Source organism: Chiloscyllium punctatum, chromosome 9 (assembly GCF_047496795.1).
Source record: "Chiloscyllium punctatum isolate Juve2018m chromosome 9, sChiPun1.3, whole genome shotgun sequence".
Lineage (NCBI taxonomy): Eukaryota > Metazoa > Chordata > Chondrichthyes > Orectolobiformes > Hemiscylliidae > Chiloscyllium > Chiloscyllium punctatum.
Window position 1 is genome coordinate 127133760 of NC_092747.1, and position 26261 is coordinate 127160020.

At 42.7% G+C, this 26261-nt stretch overlaps 1 protein-coding gene and 1 pseudogene across 1 annotated transcript in view; both read right to left on the reverse strand.

The window, feature by feature from the left end:
- yap1 (Yes1 associated transcriptional regulator) overlaps positions 1–26261 on the reverse strand; it is a 130615-nt gene that overhangs the window by 99832 nt on the left and 4522 nt on the right.
- On the reverse strand, positions 15004–15895 carry LOC140481680 (RNA-binding protein with multiple splicing 2 pseudogene; annotated as a pseudogene).

Consider the following 26261-nt stretch of genomic DNA (forward strand, 5'->3'; position numbering starts at 1 on the left):
CACTGACCCTCTGACAAGTAACACTCCCAGAGCCATTCCCCTACCCTATTACTCTACATTTACCCCTGACTAATGCACCTACACATCCCCGAACACCATGAGCAATTTAGCACGGTCAGTTTACCTAACCTGCACATCTTTGGACAGTGGGTGGAAACCAGAGCACCTGGAGGAAAGCCACGCAGACAGGTGGACAATGTGCAAACTCCACACAGATAGCAGCCAAAGGCTGGAATCTAACCCAGGTTCCTGGTGCTGAGGCAGCAGCACTAACCACTGAGCCACTATGCCAGGATATTATTTCATTTTGTTATTCCAACACTCTGCACATCTTAGCTAATAGAAAACAAATCTTAAAAGTCAAGTTTCCTCTCATGTTAATCTGAAGGTGTTGATTCAGATTGGTACATTTCTCAGATGCCAACGTTACTTGGTACCATGTCCAAATGCCATTTCTTTATAAGGATGCCTGTACAGAGCATCAACAGTATTTTACAATGAAAGGTGCTAGAGTAGAGCCTGGTCCAGTTGTTAACTGATCTCCATATATACACACTTATAAAATCACTGGTTAGTGGATGATATGAATCTATTTAAATTTCTTCAGCTTTCTTGCTAGTCCACTTTGTTTTATCTTGAGGCTCATTTTCTCGTCAAAAAAAGTCACAGATCTTCAATAATCAATAATTCTGCAAATATTGGAGAGAGTTATCCAAAAGTTATTTGCTCCAACCAAAGCAAAGAAAGGGGTTAATGGAAGAGTACAACAGACCTTCCAAAACTAGAAGTAACAATTAAGCCAGCTCAGTGAACTTGGATATTTTAAGTAAATATCCAATTAGATTTCAATGGTATCCAGCAGAGATAACTGTAAAATATTTAGTTTAAGAACAAGTAATATTCTAGTAAATGCTATCTAAAAGAAACAAAAATAATCTTTTCAGCCATGCATCATTGTTGGGAACCTCTACCTGATACAACAGAGGTTGAAAAAAAAACTTCTCATACTATTTTCTGTGAAAGGATACTCGTTCAATTCAAAGCTAAAGGAAATTAACATTAGCCCGCTGAATGAATAAGAAACCACAAGATTAACCGATTACTCATTAAAAGATAATGCGTCAGATTGGATTGGAGTTGTTGGATGAAAATAGTTATGCACCTTGCTCCAAACGTTCTCCAGTCTACACGAATAATCTGGATTCAGGAGCTAGATGCAAAATTGGTCAACTTGCACAATGCTAAGCAATTCAAAAGCATAAAACAAATCAGAGAATGCAGATCAACTTTAATGTTGAAAAGTGTGAAAGTACTACATATTGGAAGGATACATGACAAAATGCTGAATTTGGTCAATTAACCTGAAGACAGAGTTGTCTTACGAAAGCACAAATTAGGTCACCATTTAATAAAATCAGACCTGATTGGTTGGTACTTTGAACTCTACATTCACATCAATTCTCTTGCCTATCAAACACTGCATAGTCAGGGCTATTGTTCTCTACAGCAAACAGCACAAGCCCAGATGGCTGCATTGTCTGCCTCATGAAAATGTTCAGAATATCTTTAGGCTGGAGGAATACCTGCAACAAACAAGCCATAATCCACCAGTTTCAATGACTTGGATAGAAATTAGGAGAGATTCTGCCAAGGGAGTACAAGATTATAAAGGCAGAACTCAAAGACTGTTGTAAGAGAATTGGTTCATGGGACATTGGTACCCAAACTGAAGGAAGTGAGATCGAGTAGTTTGCATTTATGCCACCTCACATTAGCAGGGCAAGCCTGCGTAATGGTCACAAGAGGTAGAATTGAAGCCAAGGAGCAAAATTGTGATAGGAGAAATGGTCAAGGAATGGCAGGAAAGGACAAAAAAAACACTAATTACAATGTGATGCAACTGAAATGATGCAGTTGCATGACACTAACCTTTTACTATAAATTCTCTGTTTTATGGTACTGCTCCACAGCTACCTGATAAAGGAGTAGCACTCAAAAAAGCTAGTGCTTCCAAATAAACTTGGACAATAATGTAGTGCTGTGTGATTTTTAACTTAGGATACCTTAGTCCAACACTGGCCCCTCCAAATAATGGCGAGAAAGCACGAGAGCGAGGTTGTACTTTGCATTTAGTCACACTTACTAAGCAACTAACAACAGAAGGCAAGAGTTGAGCAAATCTGGCCTAGCAGGTTTCACCCTCTGAAAAAACTGTACAGCAAGGAAACTGGCCCTTCAGTCCACGGGCACAGTTGCTTAGTGATTAGTAAGGCTGCTTCACAGAACCAGGGACCTGGGTTTGATTCCGCCCTCGGGCAACAGTTTGTATGGAGCTTGCACATTACCCCAGCACGTGAATGAGTTTCCTCTAGATACCCCAGTTTCTTCCCACAGTCCAAAGATGCATAGGTTAGGTGGATGGACCATGGGAAATACAGGGTTACAGGGATAGGGTATGGTGGTGTTCTCAGTGGATACTCTATGGAAGGTCAGTGTGCACTTGATAGTGTGGAAGCAGGCCATTCGGCCTAAGAATTCTATGTTGTGCCAAACATGCCGCCAAATTAAACTAATCCCTTCTGCCTGCCCTTGGTCCATATCCCTCTATTTCTTGCAATGCCCCATCGTATCTGCCTCTACCACTTTAAAATAAAACTTGCCCCCTCTCACTATAAACGTATGTCTCCTAGTTTCAGGCATTTCAACTCTGGGGAAAGACGAACCGTCAACCCTATCTATGCATCTCAATCTTAGAGACTTCTATCAAGTCTCCCTTCAGCTTCCACCACTCCAGAGAAAATGAGTTTTTCTAGCCTCTCCTTATAGCTCACATCCTCTAATCCAGGCAACATCCTGGTTATTGCTTCTGAAACTTCTCTAAAACTTGCACATCCTTCTTGTAAAGTGGCAACCAAATCTGAATACAATACACTCAGTGGGGCCTAACCAAAGTCTTACAAAGCCGCAACATGGCAAAACCTGCGCCCACACCTCACCTCACCTCAGTCCAAGGCTCCAAAGGAGCATTCCAAGTTCAGCAGGGATTCACTTGTACATCCTCCAACCTCTTCTATTGCATCCAGTGCTCTCGATGTGGTGTCCTTTACACTGAGGAGACAGAATAAACTAGCCAAACAGCTCAGGGAAAATCTCTGGTCTGTACGCACCAACCAACCCCACCTTCCTGTGGTCATCCACTTCAACTCCCCCTCCCACTTCCCTGATGATATCCATTCTAGGCCTCTCCACTGCTTACACGAGGCCACCTGCAAACTGGAGGAATACCTCATTGTCCACCTCTGCACCCTACAAACATGTGGCATGAACATTCAATTCACCAATTTCCAGATCCACCCACAGCTCCCCACCACCCCACCTAGATCCACTCTTGACCTGACCTACCTGCCAATCTTCCTTCCCACCTATCCACTCTACAATTCCCAGTCTATCACAAACACGTGCTACATTTTCTCAACTATCCAATTCCATTTACCTCTCCCCTAGCCTTCCCCCCCCATTTATTTCCCAGCCCCCTTACCCAGTCCTGAAAGGTTATGCCCAAAACATTGAGTATCTTGCTTCTTGGATGGTGCCTGACCTACCATGCTTTCTTCAGCGCCATGATTTTTCAACTCTGACTCTCCAGCATCCGCAGTCCTCACTTTGTCTTGGTTGCACGAAACAATATTAAAACCAAAAGAACTGCAGATGTTGTAGATCAGAAATAAGGACAGTAATTACTGGTAAAGCTCAGTATTTCTGGCAGCAGTTATGGAGAGAAAACAGTTTAACGTTTCTGCTCCAGTGACCCCTCAGAATTTGGTACTAAATAGTGTTATTTGAAGTCTGAGTCTGAAGACTTATTGGCTTTGTCTTCCCTTCCACTGCCTGTCTTTAGCCCAAACTCAGTTTGACTTTAAACCACATGATAAAAGATGAGAACAGCAACGTAATTCACTGCTGCCACAGTTTTATTTTGGCAATGAAGGTCAAGAAACAGACTGGGGATTTTACATAAAAGACAGTGATTCAAACAAACTTCAGTAATTTTTGAATAAAAGCAAATTACTGCAGATGCTGGAATCTGAAACCAAAAGAGAAAATGCTGGAAAATCTCAGCAGGTCTGGCAGCATCTCATTCCCCAATCTCTCATCACCTTTTTCTCTCCTCTTTCCCCTTTGCTACCCTTCTCCCCTGTTTTCCATTTTGCCTCTGCTTCACCCCTTCCCCACCCCACCCCCTCCATCCCACACATTTTGTCTCTCAGCACTGGCTTCAGCCTTGGTCATTCACAGCTCCTAATCTCCCTACAATCACTCTATGCACTGTCATTACCATCTCTTTATTGCTACCTTTGCTTCTGGAGCCATGACTCACCTTCTCTCAGCGTCGTATAAATACCTCCCTATTTCTCCCCTTTTTTTTAGCTTTGACAAAGGGTCAGTTAGACTTGAAATGTCAGCTCTTTTCTCTCCTTACAGATGCTGCCAGACCTGCTGAGATTTTCCAGCATTTTCTCTTTTGGTTTCAGTCATTTTTGTACAGCTTTAAGAGCGGCTAATGGTCAGTAAAGCCACACAGCTGAACAAAAAATCTCCTTCAGAGAACCTATCAAAGCACCCAGACTAATCAAACTTTTAGTACGTTTGGTAAAAACAATGACTGCAGATGCTGGAAACCAGATTCTGGATTAGTGGTGCTGGAAGAGCACAGCAGTTCAGGCAGCATCCAAGGAGCTTCGAAATCGACGTTTCGGGCAAAAGCCCTTCATCAGGAATAAAGATGAAGGGCTTTTGCCCGAAACGTCGATTTCGAAGCTCCTTGGATGCTGCCTGAACTGCTGTGCTCTTCCAGCACCACTAATCCAGAATTTTACTAAGTTTGTAAGCAGCAATAGCAAGAAAAGCAAACTTGTGACAAAACAAATAAATCCAAATCAGTACCCATGAAGAGGCTAACTCCTAAATACCTGAACTGAATTGGATTCTTGAAAAAGGGACAAAACTTTTTGTTCTCACAAAGATAGGTACAGGGGCACCAACAATGGGTTAGCAAACTTCTGAACTATTTCTTCAAAGAGAATATTAACAGCAAGACAATTCTTTAGGTTCAGACTCAAGAATACTATCAAACAAGGAATAAAAATTACTACAATACAAAGCAAAAGCCCTAACAGTCAGGTTAATGAACTCTACTGAGTGTGTATAGCGTATAAGCAGGCGGGGAAAGAGTTAAGTTCTGAGTTTTGTGAAATAAGATGATCAGCTGAGCATGACTCCGATCAGATAAGAACTTGCAGTGAACAATGGGGGCTGGAGAATGGGTTAAAAAGGTGGAAAAGCATTATGTAGAGCCATTTAACAATATCAGAAACAGTCTGTAAGGTCAGTTTAACAAGGTGAGAAGTATTCATTATGTGAAGCCAGTTATTCATTGTGTAACTGCACATGGCTTAGTCTTTACTACTGACACTCTCTGATTGTGACAGTCACCTAATCAATATGTATGTTGCCTTGTCTGGATGCTCCTCTCTGTAAAATGACTATATAAATTAAGAAACTGCTCTTCCAGAGAAGACCATGAATTCATGTCCCTACTCACATGGGCAATCGTTCTCTCTCTCTCTCCAGGGCCCGGAATAAAGGTGAAGGAGGTAAAACTATACTGTGTCTCTGGGCATTGTTTGGGGAGCGAAACTGAAATAATGGTTTGAACAAATGTGACTTCCAACACATTTAAGTTAAGGTCACAACACCACATTACAGTCTGACAAGTTTATTTGGAAGCACTACCTTTTGGAGTGCAGCTCCTTCATCAGACCACCTGATGGAATGGCGCTCCAAAAGCTAGTGCTTCCAAATAAACCTGCAGGACTGTAACCTGGCGTTGTATGATTTTTAACTTTGCCCACTCCAGTCCAACACTGGCACCTCCAAGTCATTCTATCACATTGTCAAACCTCAACTGTTGGGACAATTGTATAACCTGAGGCTCCTTGATTAGCTCCTGTACTGGCGAGACCTGCTTTAAACAGGACTTGCAGCATTCCCTTTGGGTTTTCTTACCAGCAGACCAGGCCTCCAAAAATGAGATGGAAGACATGACAGGCACGCCAATGTCAATCACCACACACAGAATATCAGAGGGTCTGCAACTTCAAGTGAACATTTCCCTCTTGTCCCTGATCTCACACCAATTTTGGATAACTGCCTTCTGTCAGGGAACTTTACCCCTCCCTGACATGGCCTGATGTCTGCAACTCAGATCTAAAGCTGCTTGAGCTGCAAACTCTGTAGTAACAACACATCAATCTGCATCTCCATGGTATTTTGTTCGATTTATTAATCACTCTTGTATTCCTACTCTTTACACTTTATTGTTGTTCGTTTCTCTATAACCCCCCCCCACAGGATCTATTGCCGAAGCCCGAAACTGCAGATATGAGCGAACCCATGCATTCAGTGGAAAATTAACCTTCCCAGCAGCCTCCTAGTGCCTGGTTCTCTATACGTTCACGGCACAGTAAGCCACAGGTAGCTGAAACCGCGTAAATTAATTCCCGGATACAGGGGTAACCCTGTATTTAATTTCATATTTAAGAAAAGAGAAAACAAGAGCGACCTGACTAGAAACTAAAAGCCTTACTATACTTTACTTTAAAAATTGAAATGCTCCCCAATCCAAACTAATTAGAGTCACAGGTAGATAGGATAGTGAAGGTGGCGTTTGGTATGCTTTCGTTTTTTGGTCAGAGTATTGAGTACAAGAGTTGGGAGGTCATATTGTGGCTGTACAGGACATTGATTAGACCACTGTTGGAATATTGCGTGCAATTCTGATCTCCTTCCTATCAGAAAGATTTCGTGAAACTTGAAAGGGTTCAGAAAAGATCTACAAGGATGTTGCCAGGGGTCAAGGATTTAAGCTATTGGGAGAGGTTGAATAGGCTAGGGTTGTTTTCCCTGGAGCATCGGAGGCTGAAGGGTGACCTTAAAGGTTTATAAAATGAGGGGCATGGACAGAATAAATACACAAAGTCTCTTCCTGGAGATGCCTGCCTCTCTGTGTGCACGCCTGCGGGGTGGGGAATGGGGTCCACAACTAGAGGGCATAGGTTTAGGGTGAGAGGAGAAAGATATAAAAGATACCTAAGGGACAACGTTTTCATGCAGAGGGTGGTACGTGTATGGAATGAGCTGTAAGAAGAAGTGGAGGAGGTTGGTACAATTGCAATATTTAAAAGGCATCTGAATGGGCACACAAATAGAAAGGGTTTGAAGGGATATGGGCCAGGTCCTGGCAGGTGGGACTAAACTGGGTTGGGATATCTGGTCGGCATGGAAGGGTTGGACCGAAGGATCTGTTTCTGTGCTGTACACCTCTATGTAGTCCCAACAGAACCTGGACTGACTGCTGAGAATGAATGTTTGTTCCAAACAGGGTATTTTAGTTAGTTAAAGAAAATCACATGACACCAGGTTATATTCCAGCAAGCTTCCAAATAAACCTGGTGTCATGTGATTTTTAATTTTGTCCATCCTAGTCCAACACTGGCACCTCCACATCAGGGTATTTTAGTTTAGCATTGCCACATTAGATATTGAGTATCATAAGAAATTGGGCATGAATAATGCAGAATTGAAGAATCCAGACATTTATTGTCACTATTTTGCAAACATTTTACATTCCTCAGACACAAATATCTGCATTAAGCCATTAGTTTAGAGGAAAGCCAGACTTGGGCCTCCTTCTGCTGAAGGTAATCTTACAGCCAGGGTCATAGGATATATTTAAGTAACCGTTAATTTTTCACACTATCTTCAATATGCCCAAAGGACAATCAGACCACCCGAGGACTCCACACCCCTGTGAAATGGGACAGTTTCAGCGCGAGTGGGAAGGTGGTATAGGCCAGCCACACTCTTTTACAATTCCCACCCCAACTTCAAAAAGGTGCCTCCCCTCAAAATTAATTTAGCCTAAGGCATCAAAAGCCCTGGACTTAATGTGTACAAAGTTAATTTTCTAATGGAGTGGAGATGAAATACTCCATCTTAAAGATCTGTTTCCCCAGCTTCCCCATTTACAAAAGGCCACAGTGCATAATTCAAATCAGTCAACAAAATTAACTTGGTTTTAATGAGTAGAAATAGAGTACATTGTCATCAATAGGTCACCCATGAAAATCAGATTTAAGACTAAAAGATGATTGATATCTGCTCAACTACTGCACAAATTAGATATCACAGAGTTGGCTGCATTTTTTGCACTTCAATAGTCCTTGTCCACATGTTGTTTGTCAAAGACTCGTAACAACTTGCAAACAGTCTTTTTCAAAAGGAAGGAAATAGTATGACGCACAATACAGTCAAACTTGTTCAACTGGTGTCACTACCCTCGCTCAAATTTATGCTGTGCTTTGAAATGTAGCAGCAGAAAGCTTAACCTCCCCACCTAAAACAAAAGAGAAGCAATTCAGGGAAATTTAAAAAAAGAACTTGGCATAAGAGGATAATGGTCTCAACTTCTACCAAATTGCCTGTAGGCAGGATGATTAACCAAAATGACAGTCAATATCCAGAATGTTTAGTTACTTTGTGAAACAAAGTCAGACAATACCCTCTAGCAGGATACTAAAAATAACTCAAAATTTCGAACATCTGTGAGAAAGACATGATACATGTAGGTCGATAGATCTTACGGCCATATACCTGTACTTTGTTCCAGGGCAACTTTAAACTTTCCACTTATTCCACTGATTTGACTGACATTATGGACAACATTTTCAGCTATAATAGTTGGTTCAGGGGTTGGAGTCAGATGGAGGGAAAGGAAAATAAATTCAATTGTTAGCATTCAGAGGAGGATTAAATAGAAAAGTGGCACCTTAAACGTGGGTGTTCCTTTACAGTTAATGTGTCCATCAGTGTTTGAGATTTAGATTTTGCTTGATTATGTAGTCAGAGATTGCCTACAATTTTTAAAATGTCTATTAGGCTTTTATTTGGACCTCCCTTAACTTTTCTCCCACTCAGTTACTTGTGAGTAAACTATATCAGCTTTCGTGTTAACTGGGGAGTAAAAGACAATCAATCACAATCAGCAGAAAAACAGAAATTAGAACACACTATTTGAAAACAAGACTGTCTTGGTAAGGTTTGAATGTACAAATCGACATCATCAACTTCCTGATTCTCACGTTGAGCTGTGCATGTCATAGTCACAGAGTCGTAGAGATGTACAGCATGGAAACAGACCCTTCGGTCCAACTCGTTCATGCAAACCAGACATCCTAACCTAATCTAGTCCCATTTGCCAGCGTTGGGCCATGTCCCTCTAAACCCTTCGTTTTCATATACCCATTCAGATGCCTTTTTAATGTTGTAATTGTACCACCCTCCACTACTTTCTCTGGTAGCTCATTCCATACACTCACCACCCTGTGTGAAAAGATTGCCCCTCAGGTCCCTTTTTACATCTTCCCCCTCTCACCCGAAACCTATGCCCTCTAGTTCGAGACTCCCCGACCCCAGGGAAAAGACTTTGCCTATTTATCCTATCCATGCCTCCTTATTTTATAAACCTCTAAGGTCACTCCTTAGCCTCCAACACTCCAGGGAAAATAGTCCCAGCCTATTCAGCCTCTACAGCTCAAATCCTAGCAATATCCTTATAAACCTTTTCTGAATCCTTTCAACATCTTTCTGAAAGGAGACCAGAATTGCACGCAATATTCCAAAAGTGGACTAACCAATGTCCTGTACAGCTGCAACATGACCTCCCAACTCCTATATTCAATACTCTGACCATTAAAAGGAAAGCATACCAAATGCCTTCTTCACTATCCTATCTACCTACAACTCTACATCCAAGGAACTATGAACCTGCACTCGAAGGTGTCTCTGTACAGCAACACTCAAGACCTTACCATTAAGAGTATACATCCTGCTCTGATTTGCTTTTCCAAAATGCAGCAGCTCACATTTATCTAAATTAAACTCCATCTGCCACTCCTCAGCCCATTGGCCCATCTGATCAAAATGCCATTGTACTGAGGTAACCTTCTTTACTGTCCACTACACCTCCAATTTTGGTGTCATCTGTAAACTTACGAAGTATACCTCTTATGTTCACATCCAAATCATTGATATAAATGACGAAAAGTAGTGGACCCAGCGCCATCCTTGAGGTCATAGGTCTCCAGTCTGATGTATGATTTCCTCCATTACCACAGTGAGCATCAGTCAACTGATTCCAAATGAGTCAAATCCAAACTATAATCTGGAGTGATGTTCCAGTGTGAGGCTTCAAATTAGCTGCGTTATCCTGAATTCAGTCTTCAGGGTATTTTGCTAAATCGAACGGTTCACCAGTCTTCAGTGACTCAAGTGGATACAGATTTCAGTGTCAAAAGTGTAGTGCTAGAAAAGCACAGCAGATCAGGCAGCATCGAGGAGCAGGAGAATCAATGTTTCGGGCATAAGCCCTTCATCAGGAATGAGACTTGTAGGTCGGGCCTGAGATATAAACTGGAGGGGGGGGCGTAGGGTTTGGGATTGGAAGGTAGCTGGGAAAGCAATAGATGGATGAGGTGAGGGAGAAGGTGACAGGTCAAAGGGGACAGTGATGGATGTGTCTGGACGGCGGTGTCGACTGGGGGGAGGGGGGCATGTGTGTGGCTGCAGAGTCCCAAGGCAGAATAGGAGACGTTCTTCCTCCAGGCATCAGGTGTAACGGTTTGGTGGTGGAGGCGGCCCAGGACCTGCATGCCCTTGACAAAGTAGAAGGGGGAGTTGAAGTGTTCAGCCACGGGGCTGGTGGGTGCCCCAGAGATGTTCTGAAATGATCCGCAAGGCAGCGTCCTGTCTCCTGAGACCACACACTGTAACAGATGCAGTAGATGACACTGGTAAAGGTTCAGGTGAATTTCTGACAGATGCGGAAGCATCCCTCCCTTGGGGCTTTGGACAGTGAGCTGGTAGATTTGTTCTCAGACATTTCATCGCCATGTGAGGTAACATCAGTGGGCCTCTGATGAAGCGCTGGTGTTGTACCCCACTTGCTATCTCCGTGTGTCTTAGTGCTCTGGTGGGTGATATCACTTCTGGTTCTTTTTCTGAGAGGCTGGTAAATGACGTCCACTTTTGTTAATGGAGATCCAGTTTGAAAAAAATCGATAGGTATGTCAGGAATTCTATAGGTATGTCAGGAATTTCTATAGGTATGTCAGGAATAAAAGAATGACTAGGGTAGGAATAGGTCCAGTCAAGGATAGTAGTGGGAAGTTGTGTGTGGAGGCTGAAGAGATTGGGGAGATACTGAATGAATACTTTTGGTCAGTATTCGCTCAGGAACAGGACATTGGTCGCCGATGTGAATACGGAGTCACAATTAATTAGAATGGACGTCTTTGAGGTATGTAGGGAAGTAGTGTTGGAAATTCTGGAAAGGGTGAAAATAGGTAAGTCCCCTGGGCCTGATGGCATTTATCCCAGGATTCTCTGGGAAGCAAGGGAAGAGATTGCAGAGCCATTGGCCTTGATTTTTCTGTCCTCGTCGTCTACAGGAGTAGTGCCAGAAGACTGGAGGATAGCAAATGTGGTTCCCTTGTTCAAGAAGGGGAGTAGGGATAACCCTAGTAACTATAGGCCGGTGAGTCTCACTTCTGTTGTGGGCAAAGTCTTGTAAGGGATAGGATTTATGAACATCTGGATAGGAATAATGTGATCAGGGATAGTCAGCATGGTTTTGTGAAGGGCAGGTCGTGCCTCACAAACCTTATTGAATTCTTCGAGAAGGTGACTAAGGAGGTGGACGAGGGGAAAGCGGTAGATGTGGTGTATATGGATTTTGTAAGGCGTTTGATAAGGTGCCCTATGGTAGGCTACTGCAAAAAATACGGAGGTATGGCATTGAGGGTGAGTTGGAGGTTTGGATTAGGAATTGGCTGGCTGGAAGAAGACAGAGGGTAGTAGTTGATGGTAAAGGTTCAAGTTGGAGTGCAGTTACTAGCGGTGTTCCCCAAGGATCTGTCTTGGGACCATTGCTGTTTTTCATTTTTATAAATGACCTCAAGGAGGGGCTAGAAGGTTGGGTGAGCAACTTTGCGGATGCTACGAAAGTCAGTGGAGTTGTTGACAGCGAGGAAGGATGTGTCAGGCTACAGCGGGATATAGATAAGCTGCAGAGCTGGGCAGAAAGGTGGCAAATGGAGTTCAATGTAGCTAAGTGTGAGGTGATTCACTTTGGTAAGAGTAACAAAAAGATGGGGTACTGGGCTAATGATCGGATACTTGGTAGTGTGGATGACCAGAGAGATCTTGGTGTCCATGTACACAGATCTTTGAAAGTTGCCACCCAGGTAAATACTGCAGTGAAGGAGGCATATGGCGTACTGGCTTTTATTGGGAGAGGAATTGAGTTCCGGAGTCCTGAGGTCATGTTGCAGTTGTATAAGACTCTGGTGCGGCCGCATCTGGAGTATTGTGTGCAGTTTTGGTCGCCATACTATAGGAAGGATGTGGAGGCACTGGAACGGGTGCAGAGGAGGTTTACCAGGATGTTGCCTGGTATGGTAGGAAGATCGTCTGAGGAAAGGCTGAGGCACTTGGGGCTGTTTTCATTGGAGAAAAGAAGGTTTAGGGGTGACTTGATAGAGGTGTACAAGATGATTAGGGGTTTAGATAGGGTTGACCATGAGAACCTTTTTCCACGTATGGAGTCAGCTATTACGAGGGGGCATAGCTTTAAATTAAGGGGTGGTAGGTATAGGACAGATGTTAGGGGTAGATTCTTTACTCAGCGAGTCGTGAGTTCATGGAATGCCCTGCCAGTAGCAGTGGTGGACTCTCCCTCTTTATGGGCATTTAAACGGGCATTAGATAGGCATATGGAGGATAGTGGGCTAGTGTAGGTTAGGTGGGCTTGGATCGGCGCAATATCAAGGGCCAAAGGGCCTGTACTGCGCTGTATTCTTCTATGTTCTATTCCCCCTTGTTGCAGATAGTCATTACTTGACAATTGTGTGGTGCGAATGTTACTTTCTAGTCATATGATGAAAGGGGTCAGATTTATGCATACATAAAATCCAAACCTTAAAAATGATTTTAAAACACTGATAGAAGAAAAGTAATTAGATCAGACAGGTTTTTTACTGAATGGTGACCGACTCCAGTAAGGATGGTACAGGGTAAGGATACCTGGACTGTTAACCTAAGATTATTGGTATTGTGTTCCATCCTGCTGCTGGGACAGGATATGCGTAGGGAATAATGATGGTGGGTATGCAGGCCAGCTCTCCCAATTTTGGGACAATTCCCAGATATAACAACTTTGCAGGATCAACAGGGCCAGGTTTATCAACATCATTTCTGGTGCTTGGTTGATGCTAAAAGACCCATCCGGTTTCAATTCTTCAGACATTTTTTCCAATTGTAGTACCCTCACTGCTGAGCCACTGTAGTAACTGCAATTAGCATTCATTTCAAGAAGCCTAAAAATAAGGCATGTATCGTTGAGGCTGTATTCGGCTCTAGTCAGACCGCATTTGGAATATTGAGCAGTTTTGGGATTATTATCTGATGAAGGATATGCTGACAATGGAGGGGTCTAGAGGAGGTTTACAGAATGATGCTGGGGATAAAGGGCTTGTGACAAGAGTGGTTGAAATCTCTGGAAGTGTATTCAATGGATTTTAGAAGATTGAGGGGGAATCTCACTAAAACTAACAGAGACACCTGTATAGAAAGGATCTGGAGAAAGTCTCTCCTGCTAGTGGAAACGCTAAGACTTGAAGGCACAGCTTCAGAATGAAGGGATAACACTTTGCATATGAGGTGAGAAGGAATTTCTTCAGCTAGAGGTGATGAATATGTGGAACTCTCTGCCGCAGAAAGTTGTGGAAGCCAAGCCATTTGGGTGTGTTTAATACAAACAGGGACAGACCTTAACTATTAAGGGTTATGGGGAACTGGCAGGGGAATGGGGTTAAGAAACATAGCCATGATCAAATGCCAGAGCAGACCCAAGGGCTGAATGGCCTAATTTTGCTCCTATATCTTAAGGTCATGAGTTCAACAGTCCAAAGGGAACACTTTCCCATGCATGTAGCCTCCCCCAATTTCTGGAGAAGTGGTGCTGGCAGAGCACAGCAGTTCAGGCAGCATCCAAGTAGCTTCGTAATCGACGTTTCGGGCAAAAGCCCTTCATCAGGAATAAAGGCAGTGAGCCTGAAGCGTGGAGAGATAAGCTAGAGGAGGGTGGGGGTGGGGAGAAAGTAGCATAGAGTACAATGGGTGAGTGGGGGAGGCCATCTCCATTTCCATTATTGACGACCAACTTGACACTGACATTTTTTACAAACCCACCGACTCCCACAGCTACCTGGATTACACCTCTTCCCACCCTACCTCTTGCAAAAATGCCATCCCGTATTCCCAATTCCTCCGCCTCCACCGGATCTGCTCCCAGGAGGACCAGTTCCACCACAGAACACACCAGATGGCCTCCTTCTTTAGAGACCGCAATTTCCCTTCCCACGTGGATAAAGATGCCCTCCAACGCATCTCGTCTACATCCCACACCTCCGCCCTCAGACCCCACCCCTCCAACCGTAACAAGGACAGAACGCCCCTAATGCTCACCTTCCACCCTACCAACCTTCGCATAAACCAAATCATCCGCCGACATTTCCGCCACCTCCAAGCAGACCTCACAACCAGGGATATATTTCCCTCCCCCCCCTTTCTGCCTTCCGCAAAGACCGTTCCCTCCGTGACTACCTGGTCAGGTCCACGCCCCCCGACAACCCACCCTCCACAACCAGCTTATTCATAAGAATCTGACAGCCCGTATTCAGGTTGTGACACACAACGCAATGATTAGAACAAGAATTACTAGTCCATGAAGCAGATAGGATACCCAGGGTCCTCCCACATGGAAAAAAAAAGTGTTCACTAATAAAGTTCTTAAATCTACAGACCTTAGTGACCACTCCACCCCCTCCATGTTGAGTGGAAACGAGCCAGTTATCCAAATCATCAGTAAAGTCCAAACTGAAAACAAAATATAGTCTGCCCTCAGGGATCACTCCATGAAGAAATCTGAATTAGAGTCATAGATGTACAGCACAGAAACAGACCCTTCGGTCCAACCCGTCCATGCTGCCCAGATATACCAACCCAATCTAGGGCCTTCTTGGATAAGGGCAGTTAAATACTTAACAATACTGACGAGACTTCCATTCTTGCGGTGATGCTTTAGATGGAAGATACCAGTGCATCTGAGCGTGAAGGGCAGCAGCTGTAGTAGCAGGATAGCTGAATGCAGTATGTGCAATGGCAGGGGTCCGTTCTGTTGTGTACAGTGAATAGGGGCCTAGGCCTTTGGAGATGCAGGGAAAAGTGCTGTCCCTGCAAGGTCATGGGGCCCAGTGCAATGAATTGTGCTCCCAAGGCAGGGTGCATATTTGTGGGGTTAGGTGTAACTGTCAGTTTGCTTTTGGCCATGTTTGTGTTCGTCTTTGCAAATTCCAAATAAAGAATCTGAGGATTTTCGGGATCAAATCGAATGCTATTTAATGCATTCTTTGCTGCTTCTGCTCTTGCTCTGCTATCAAATGTAACAAAGCCAACTGGCCATTTTGATGTTAGCTTGATCAGTGAACCTTCATATCCCTTAAATGGTTGAAAGAGAAGATAAAGCTCACATGATTTAATATCCAAAGGAGGGCTACTGACAAAAAGTATACAGACCACCTCTTCACACTTGTTAGCTTCCTCACTTTTAGTGTTCATGACTGGGGAGCTGACTGAATCCATTGTGTATCCCTACACCAGGCAGGTGAAATGTGGCTTGGTGGGGAGTGCACAATGGGTAACATTAGACAATAAAGCCTTTTCTTATATCCTTGAAAACTTTGCTCGGCTGTTTCCGCAAAGTCACTTGATTTCCTGTAGACAGTAGGTATACCACAACAGATATTAGACTGTTGGCTTCAGCTGCAAGGAATCACATAGCAAAGCCCTTAAAACTCCAGAATGTCAGAAGTGCAAAAACTTACAGTATTTCCAGGTGGCCCTTAAAAACATGCATCCCCAATACTACATTTGGTAATTAAAGTCTAGTCTGTGCAGCCCTCTCTCAATTTAACACTTCCATCCCATTGTCCTTGCCAATCTGTAGTGCACCCTCTCCTAGGTAACAAATTCATAGATAGCAGCAAAGCAATTTCCTAAAAACAGTTAAAGTATTAATTGTACATCAAACCTGATGAAGGGCTTTTGCCCAAAACGTCGATTTCGAAGCTACTTAGATGCTGCCCGAACTGCTGTGCTCTTCCAGCACCACTAATCCAGAATCTGGTTTCCAGCATCTGCAGTCATTGTTTTTACCTTGTTAAAGTAGCAGGCAACCAGAAGCTCGTCTTTTTAGCAGTCACAATATACATGTTCTGTGAAGCAGTCACTCAGTCTACATTTCATTTCCCCATTGTAGAAGGGATCACATCATGCAGGCAAATGCAGTAGACTCTTATGTGAAAAGTGCAGGTAAAATGCTGCTTCACCAAATGTATGTTTGGGCCCTTTGATACGAAGGAGGGAGGTGGCAAACAGTCAGGTGTTACAGCTTCAGCAGCTGTGGGGTGGAGAAGAGTTAAGAGTGAAGGGAGAGTGGACCAGGCTATCTCGAGGGAATGGTCCCTGCAGAAGGGAGGGGAGGGGAAAGTGTCAGTGGTGGCAGCAAAAGCAGCTGATGATCTTCTGGATGCTGATGGAATGGTAGGTAAGGAGAAGGCAATCCTTATCGCTTTTGCAGAATGGAAGAGCGGGGAGAGGGCAGTGGTGCAGGTGATGGGTCGGACCCAGTTGAGGGCCGTGTCAACAATTGAGTCCAATCCATCTCCCACACTTATGCCCTCACCCTTTCTCTTCCCTCCAGCAACAGCAATAGGGATCCCCTTGTCCTCACCCACCAGCATCCACATCAAGAACATAGAACACAGAACAGTACAGCAAAGAACAGTCCATTCAGCCCATGACGTTGCCCCGAAGATTATTCCTAATCTAAAACAAAATAACATAACCCACACACCTCACAATTCACTGCTGTCCATGTGCATGTCCAGCAGTCACTTAAATGTCCCTAATGACTCTGCTTCCACCACCACCGCTGGCAATGCATCCCATGCATTCACAACTGTCTGCGTAAAGAACCTACCTCTGACGTCTCCTAATATCTTAAAACTATGATCCCTCATGCCAGTCAATCCTGCTCTGGGGAAAAATCTCTGGCTATTGACTCTATCCATGCCTCTCATTACCTTGTATACCTTGATCGGGTCACCTCTTCCTCCTCCTCTCCAGAGAAGACATCCAAGCTTAGTCAACCTTTCTTCATAGGACAAGCCCTCCAGTCCAGGCAGCATCCTGGTAAATCTTCTTTGCACTCTCTCCAAAGCCTCTGTATTTTTCCTATAATGGGACAACCAGAACTGGACACAATATTCCAAGTGTGGTCTCACCAGGGACTTGTAAAGCTTTAGCAAAATCTCACAGCTCTTAAACTTGATACCCCTGTTAACAAAAGCCAAAGCACCATAGGCTTTCTTAACAACCCTACCCACTTGGATAGCAAATTTGAGGGATCTTTGCACTTGAACACCAAGATCCTTCTGTTCCTCCACACTGCCAAGAATACGGTCTTTAATCCTATATTCAGCATTCAAGTGCAACCTTCCAAAATGCATAAGTTCACACTTATCCAGGTTGAACTCCATCTGCCATTTCTCAGCCCAGCTCTACATTCGGTTTATGTCACACTGCAGTCTGCAATAGCCCTCGATGCTATCAATGGCACACCCAAGCTTTGTGCCATTGGCAAATTTAGTAACCCATCCCTCAACCTCCTCATCCAAGTCATTTGTAAAAACTACACTGAGGTGGCGCCAAAGAACACAGCCCTGTGGGACACCACTCAACACTGACCTCCAGGCAGAATACTTTCCATCTACAACCACTCTCTGCCTTGTCAGCCAACCAATTCTGAATCCAGAGAGCCAAATCTCCCTGTATCCCATACATCCTGGCTTTATGAATGAGCCTACCATGGAGAACCTTACCAAATGCCTTGCTGAAATCCATACACCGCATCCACTGCTCACCCTTATTCTACCTCTCTTGGCACCTCTTCAAAGAGCTCAGTAATATTTGAGAGGCATGACCTGCGCCTCACAAAGCCATGCTGACTGCCTTCAATCAGTCCTCAATTCTTTCCAAAACCTTGCTGACCACAGACATAAGACTGACTGGTCTGTAAATGCCAGGGATTTCCTTATTCCCCTTCTTGAAAAAAGGTACAATATTCACCTCCCTCCAATCCTCCAGCACAATTCCCATGGAGAGTGAGGAAGCAAAGATCTTCGCCAGCGGCTGAGCAACCTAGGATGAATCTGGACTGGCCCTGGGGACTTATCCGTCTTAATATGATGATCAGAAAATCATCAGCTGCCATTTCTGCTACCAGACACATTCTCTTCCCCGCCTTCCACAGGGACCAATCCCCTCCGGGAGACGCTGGTCCACTCTTCTTTCAATACCAACACCTTGCCATGGCAAATTTCTATTTATCCACTCCCTCTTCAGGATCAAAGGGCCCAAACATACCTTCACAGATTTGCTGCTCAAACCTTTGCATTGTGACTTAATCTAAATCATAATATTTACAGACTACCCACTAAGTCACAGCAGCATTGTAATGTACCCTTCACAAACAATGCATTAAGTCAATTCAAATCAACTAAATTAATCCAATGTACTCTAATACCATTCATTTGTCAGTATATTTAGCTAGTCGTAAACTATTCACATTAAACCTTGGTTTGGTGCTGGTTAACATGACCTTTCACGTCATCTGTGAAAGCATTAGGTAGGTCAACCAAGTCTGGAAATTGATTTTGAGCAAAAGTCATGGTGACAAAACAATTTAAGATTCACCATGCCTCTGAAACCTACATTAATGTTAATATCATAAACCAGTGCCAATTCAATAGAAGCAATGAGCCAACTAAAAGCCAGAGGAAAAGCCATCATTAGTTTGTGTTGCTAGTTAGTTTACATCATGAAAACCTGAATACTCGGAAGCATTTTGCAATATTTCGAGAATGCGAACTTTTGATGAATATACGAACTTGCCTACTATGATAATCAAACCAGCTGTTCCTTTCCTCATTCACATGTGGAACATGAGGTCTTCTGGTAAGGCCAGTGTTTAAAGAGTTATACAGCACAGAAGTAAACCCTTCGGTCTAACTAATCCGTAATCATACATCCAAATCTGACCTAGTCACATTTTCCAGCATTTGATTCATGCCCTTCTAAACCCTTCCTATTTACGTATCCATCCAGATATCTTTTAAATGCTGTAGTTATACCAGCTTCTATGACTTCCTGTGGCAACTCATTTCATGCACACACCACCCTCTGCATTCAAAAGTTGCCCCTTAGGCCCTTTTTATATCTTTCCCCTCTCACCTTAAAAACTATGCCCTTAAGTTTTGGGCTTCCCTAACCTGGGGAAAAGGCATTGGCTATTCACCCTATTTATGTCCCTCATGATTTTAAAAACCTCTACAAGGTCACCCCTCAGTTTTCCCTTTCTCCAACTGTCTGCAAAATAAATGGCTTCATAATCATTTCAGAAATGATAGAATATATTTTATTTGTAAAAGAAATTGGAAAAAAAAGAGTTTAGACGAGGAATTAGTAATGACTGCAGATGCTGGAAGCAGAGTCAATAGATTTGAAGCTGGAAATGCACAGCAGTCAGATAGCATCTGACCAGCAGGAAAGTTAACATTTCTGACTAACGAAGGATTGCCTGCTCCTCCGATGCTGTCTGACTCGCTGTGCCTCTACAAGTTTAGACTGCTATGCTGCAGGAAGAGTGGGTTCTTGTTTCAAAACTTGAAGCAACAGTGGAACTGAGAGATGTTAATGCTTAAAGCTGGATTTGATACTTTAAGACAAACTGGCACCAGATGCCTCTAAGATTGCAACAAAAACTGCTCAGTAGCCTTTGAATTGATTTAAGCAGCAGCCTAATACAAATATAAACAGAGCGCGCAGCTGGATTCGGATTTTCAAAAGCCTGTAAGCAAGTCTGTTTGAAGTGGGGCAGGGGAATTAGCGTAGAAAATAAATAAAAAGGACATTAATAAAACAGGTGGGTGTTTGACTTTCCACATAGTCACCAAAATAGTGAAACTAGCTTACAATTCCAGATATTCCCCAAATTCTTATTTACAAGAGGTATAAGTCACAACACAGGACTATTTCAGTCTAATTCACCTGTTAGTGCATTTATCCTCAATGACATTGTTCACACCACCTATGTAACCTTCCTACTCCCATATTCCTTCAACTATTTTTCCTCAACCACCTACTCAATCTAATCATGAATTATGGATGCGCCAAAATAATGCAATGCCTGCCTTCTTGGTTTGAGATAAACATTCCTGAGTCAACACTGATGTCAAGACATTCCTCACCAGCACTCTTGACAATATGGATAATCAACATTTAAGCTGATTATCTAAACATTATTACATCTTTATTTGAGGAAACATTGAATGGAGAGACAGAGAAAGGGAAATAAAATTAGAAATGAAAGACAGAAGGATAAAGCAAAAGTGGAAGGCAGAGGAAGTTAGGGCCATCACCAAGGCCAAACTAATGTGTGAAAATATGGAAAAATAAAATCTAAACATACCATCCTTAAATGCATAGTGTGCAAACTGACAGGTCACCAGGGTTGAGAAGTGAATAGGTGAGTGCGTGGTGCTGGAAAAACACAGGTCAGGCAGCATCAGAGTAGGAGAAAGCAGGAGCTGTGCTTTTCCAGCACCAACGCTCAACTCTGATCTCAGCATCTGCAGTCCTCACTTTCTCCTCCCTGAGAAGAGAGCATCAAAGGTAATTCAATATTTAGAAAGGATGGAAACAACAACAGAAGTGGAATAATGTTTCTAGCAATAGAACAGATAGTGAGATGGAAAACCTAGACGTAGAATCAGAATGCATGAAGCTAAGAAATACAGGATGGGAGAGAGTTAGCGGGTGAGATCCACAGGTTTCCAAACAATGGTGGTAAGGTGGGTGGTGGCATGAAACAGGAAATTAAAGATGTGTGTGGTAAGGGTGCTACAGTAATGATGGGTAACTTTAATCTTAGAGATTGGACAAACCACATGTGCAATAAGGTGAAGAATGAATTCTTGAAGTGTATGCACAATGTTTTCTTAGATCAGTACACTAAGAAACTAAAAGAAGAATACGATATCCTATATCTGATTGTGTGCAATGAGAAAAGGTTAGATAATTATCTTGCTACACAAGAACCTTTATGGAAGAGAAGCTACAACATCAAATTTTTCATTTGGTATAAAGTGAAATAAAAAATCTGATGATAGAGTCCTACACCCAAACAAAGGAAACTATGATGGTATGAGGGGCAAACAGGCTGCAGTAGACTGGTTAACTTCATTAAAAGAACAGTGCATATGTCTCTGTCTGACTTGACCTAGAATGGATGTGTTGTTCCACTCAAGTTTACAGAGGAGAAAGGACACCACATCCATTCTAGGACAAGCCAAACAGAGACACGCACGAGAATTCCTAGAAGCATGGCATTCGAACCGGAACTCTATCAACACACACACTGAGTTAGACCCCATCTACTACCCCCTTAGAAAAAGGAGAGGAAATGACATCACCACAGGAAAAGAAACCCAAGCATATAAATAGAAAGCAGGAATTATCAACAGTGCTTCGCCCAGAGGCACACTGAAGATGTTACCTAGTTGGGTGATGAAACTTCTGGAAATGAACCTTCCAGCTCAGCGAGCAAACCTACATCCAGGAAATCACATTTGACCAACCTACTGAGATTTGCCAAGGATGCAATTTGTCAAATAAGGGAAAACCAGTCAATGTAGTGTAAAGGCAGCCCTCAAATTGAAGTTTGAGTACATTTGCAAGTCAATCTGTAAGAGTTGGAACAATGCAAGCCAACATAAAATAGCCATTCAATCGCGATGCAAGACTCTATGTCAGATTTTTAAAATTAATATTAATACATCCCTTATGGAATCTCATTCATACATCAGATGGTCACAAATCAGAGACCCTAGTACAGTACTTGGATTTTCAGGAAGCTTTTGATAAAGATAGAATTTCGGGTAATAGAGTAGTAGAAAATTGGGCATCAGACAGATAACAGTAGGAACAAATGGCTTTTTTGGAGTGGAAGGCGTTGACTATTGATGCACCACAGGGTTCGGTGGCGGTGATCCACTCCAGCTATTCACAACTCTGTCAATGATTTGAATGAGGGAATGCAGGGAAATATTCCCATATTTGTTGAAGACAAAACCAGGAGCAATTGCAAATGGTGAGGAAGAATTAGACAAGTTGGGCGATTGGGAAAATGACAGATTACTATAATTACAAAAATGTCCACTTTGGTAGGAAATATAGTATAGTATTATTTAAATGGTAATAACTTGAGAAATTTTAATGTACAAAGAATGCACACTTTATACTGAATGCAAGCATACAGTACAACATGCAGATAAAATGACAAAAGAAATGCTGGCCTTCATTGCCGCAGGATGAGTGGACGGGAGCACCCAACTGGAGTACTGCGTGCAACAAAGGTCTCCTTACCCAAGGGGCCACGTTATGAGGATACAGTATAGATGGGTTAACACGGCAATAAGGATAACTTGTACTTAGTGCACCTGTGGAATTCTCAACTGCTTAGTGCTAGAGGTCATGTCAATCAATAGTCAAGAATAAAATGGATTGATTCTAAAGCCATCAATGGTTATTAGAGAGAGCATAGTGTTCAGCCAGAGGAACACCCACAATCTTACTGCACTGGAGAGAAGACTTGATTAATCAAAAAGCCTACTCTTGCTCCTATTTAGATACTGCTATGGAACATGCTGCATTCAAAGTGTGTGGAATTTGCTGTGGTACAATAGCTACTTCAGTAAAAAAGGTGTTTTATTGGTTGTAAAAGGCAGCTTTGGGATAGCCTGTGTTTTTGCAAAAGTTCTAGAAAATGCATTTTTTTTGTTTGACATGTGGTCACTTGCTCTTGACCCCTTAACTACAACTTCAATTAAGTTTTCCGAATTTTAAACACTATATAATCAAAAGAATTCTATGCAAGTGAACTTTCATATCTCTTTTCTCTTAAATTGTACCATAACTAACTACAATTTACCTGTTATCTATCATAATGTTGCTCATGCTGCACTAAGCCACTTAATGATACACAACAGCTTATTAATGTTTTTGCTAAAGAGACATTAAAGAGCAAGTTTTACAAGAGTTACAATTTTGTGAACGACTTTTGAAATTTTTTGTGCAGTCTACGCGATGCTTAGGTTGGTCTCAGTTCAGCAGGAAAGCCAAACTATGTTCAAATACTTCATGCATTCCTATTCACCAAGCAGTAAAAACATTTAGCATAAAATAAATTGTCAGGTAGCTAAACAGACATAGAACATACCATTGTGCATTTTTCTGTAAACCTTGTACGATTCAGCTGCACTCGAAAGCACAATGATAGACTCTCTCTTCCAGAAAACCTAGTATACTTCCAGACTTGGGTCACTAGATTTCACAGAATCCCTGTACTGCAATTGAGGCCATTTGGCCCATTGAGTCTGCACCAATCTTCCGAAGAGCATCTAATCCCTATCCCTGTAACCCCACATTTACCATGCCTAATCCACCTAACTTGCATGCCCCTGGAAATTATGGTACAATTTAGCATGGCCAATCCACCTAACCTGCACATCATTGGACTGTATATTGACCAATGTGAAGTGAAATCTGCTCCACACTGATTCTAAAGATTGGTGTAAACTTTTTTTTTCCCAAACTAAGTGGAAATCCTTCAAGAGGAATCTGGTTTTAAGGTTGCAAACATTCTACTCACCTGGAGAGGACAACTACTCATCAACATCCTAAATAATGCACAAAAGCCATTTCAGTTCAACATTTTCAATTAATCTATAAATTGCTCAAGTACTTATTTTGCCCTGTTTTGGTAGGAAGGATTGTTACATTTAAAAGACATTTGGATAAGTACCTGAATAAGACCTGTTTGGAGGGATACGGCCAAGTGCAGGCAGGTGGGATTAGTTTAATTTGGGAACATGGTTGGTGTGGACTGGTCAGACTGAAGGGTCTGTTTCCATGCTATATGACAGTATGATTAAATCATAAATTCATTCTGGCTGCAGGAAATAAAACTGTTCACTTTCCTGGTAGTAATCCCTACAACAAGCTCCTGCAACTTGGTGCTCTAATGCACAATGAGTTATTTTATTCCAACTTGTTTAGCACACTTTTGCCTTTATAGAATAGAATAGCTTTTGAGGACAAGGTTGCAAACGTCCCAAACAGTCATAAGACCATAAGACATAGGAGTGGAAGTAAGGCCATTCGGCCCATCGAGTCCACTCCGCCATTCAATCATGGCTGATGCGCATTTCAGCTCCACTTACCAGCGTTCTCCCCGTAGCCCTTAATTCCTCTAGACAACAAGAATCTATCAATCTCGGCCTTGAAGACATTTAGCGTCCCGGCTTCCACTGCACTCCGTGGCAATGAATTCCACAGGCCCACCACTCTTTGGTTGAAGAAATGTCTCCACATTTCTGTTCTGAAATGACCCCCTCTAATTCTAAGGCTGTGTCCACGGGTCCTAGTCTCCTCGTCTAACGGAAACAATTTCCTAGCATCCACCTTTGCCAAGCCATGTATTATTTTGTACGTCTCTATTAGATCTCCCCTTAATCTTCTAAACTCCAATGAATACAATCCCAGTATCCTCAGCCGTTCCTCATATGCTAGACCTGTCATTCCAGGGATCATCCGTGTGAATCTCCGCTGGACACGTTCCAGTGCCAGTATGTCCTTCCTGAGGTGTGGGGACCAAAACTGGACACAGTACTCCAAATGGGGCCTAACCAGAGCTTTATAAAGTCTTAGTAGTACATCTCTGCTTTTATATTCCAACCCTCTTGAGATAAGAGACAACATTGCATTCGCTTTCTTAATCACAGACTCAACCTGCATGTTTACCTTTAGAGAATCCTCGACTAGCACTCCCAGAACCCTTTGTGCTTTGGCTTTATTAATTTTCTCACCATTTAGAAAGTAGTCCATGCTTTTATTCTTTTTGCCAAAGTGCAAGACCTCGTACTTGCTCACGTTAAATTCCATCAGCCATTTCCTGGACCACTCTCCCAACCTGTCTAGATCCTTCTGTAGCCTCCCCACTTCCTCAGTACTACCTGCCTGTCCACCTAACTTCGTATCATCGGCAAACTTCGCTAGAATGCCCCCGGTTCCCTCATCCAAATCATTAATATATAATGCGAACAGCTGTGGCCCCAGCACCGAACTCTGCGGGACACCGCTCGTCACCGGCTGCCATTCTGAAAAAGAACCTTTTATCCCAACTCTCTGCCTTCTGTTAGACAGCCAATCCTCAATCCATCCCAGCAGCTCACCTCGAACACCATGGGCCCTCACCTTGCTCAGCAGCCTCCCGTGTGGCACTTTATCAAAGGCCTTTTGAAAGTCTAGATAGACCACATCCACTGGGTTTCCCTGGTCTAACCTACTTGTTACCTCTTCAAAAAATTCCAACAGGTTTGTCAGGCATGACCTCCCTTTACTATTACAGTACAAATTACAGTCTATTACAGTACAAATATATGCTTACAATCACTGCATGTATCTATGCTGTAACAAACCTGATGCCTTACAAAACAAGATTCTGTTGGTTTCAGTGACTGAAATAAGGTTTCAGCATGAACCAAACAATGTACTTGCAGCTGAAGATTTCTAGATTTTTAGATATTAAAACAGCACAGACAAGAGATAACCAGTACCTAAATCTTAAGTTGTAAATTAACATAGTTCCCAGAACACAAAGGCACTTCATCTTTTAAATAGATATAAAAATGTGCAGTTAATTGGCAGGTTAATAAATCTGTGTGATTCAGCTGAGACAAAGTGTAACAATTACTTTTCCCAAATAAAATAATGAATTACTTCTATTTTAGGTATCTGAGATATTATCTGATGAACAAACTAAGAGTTTCAGAATAAAAATTGAATCACTCTGGTTTCTGCTGGTTAAAATTTCACTTATCAAACTGGAATTAACGGCCACAGAA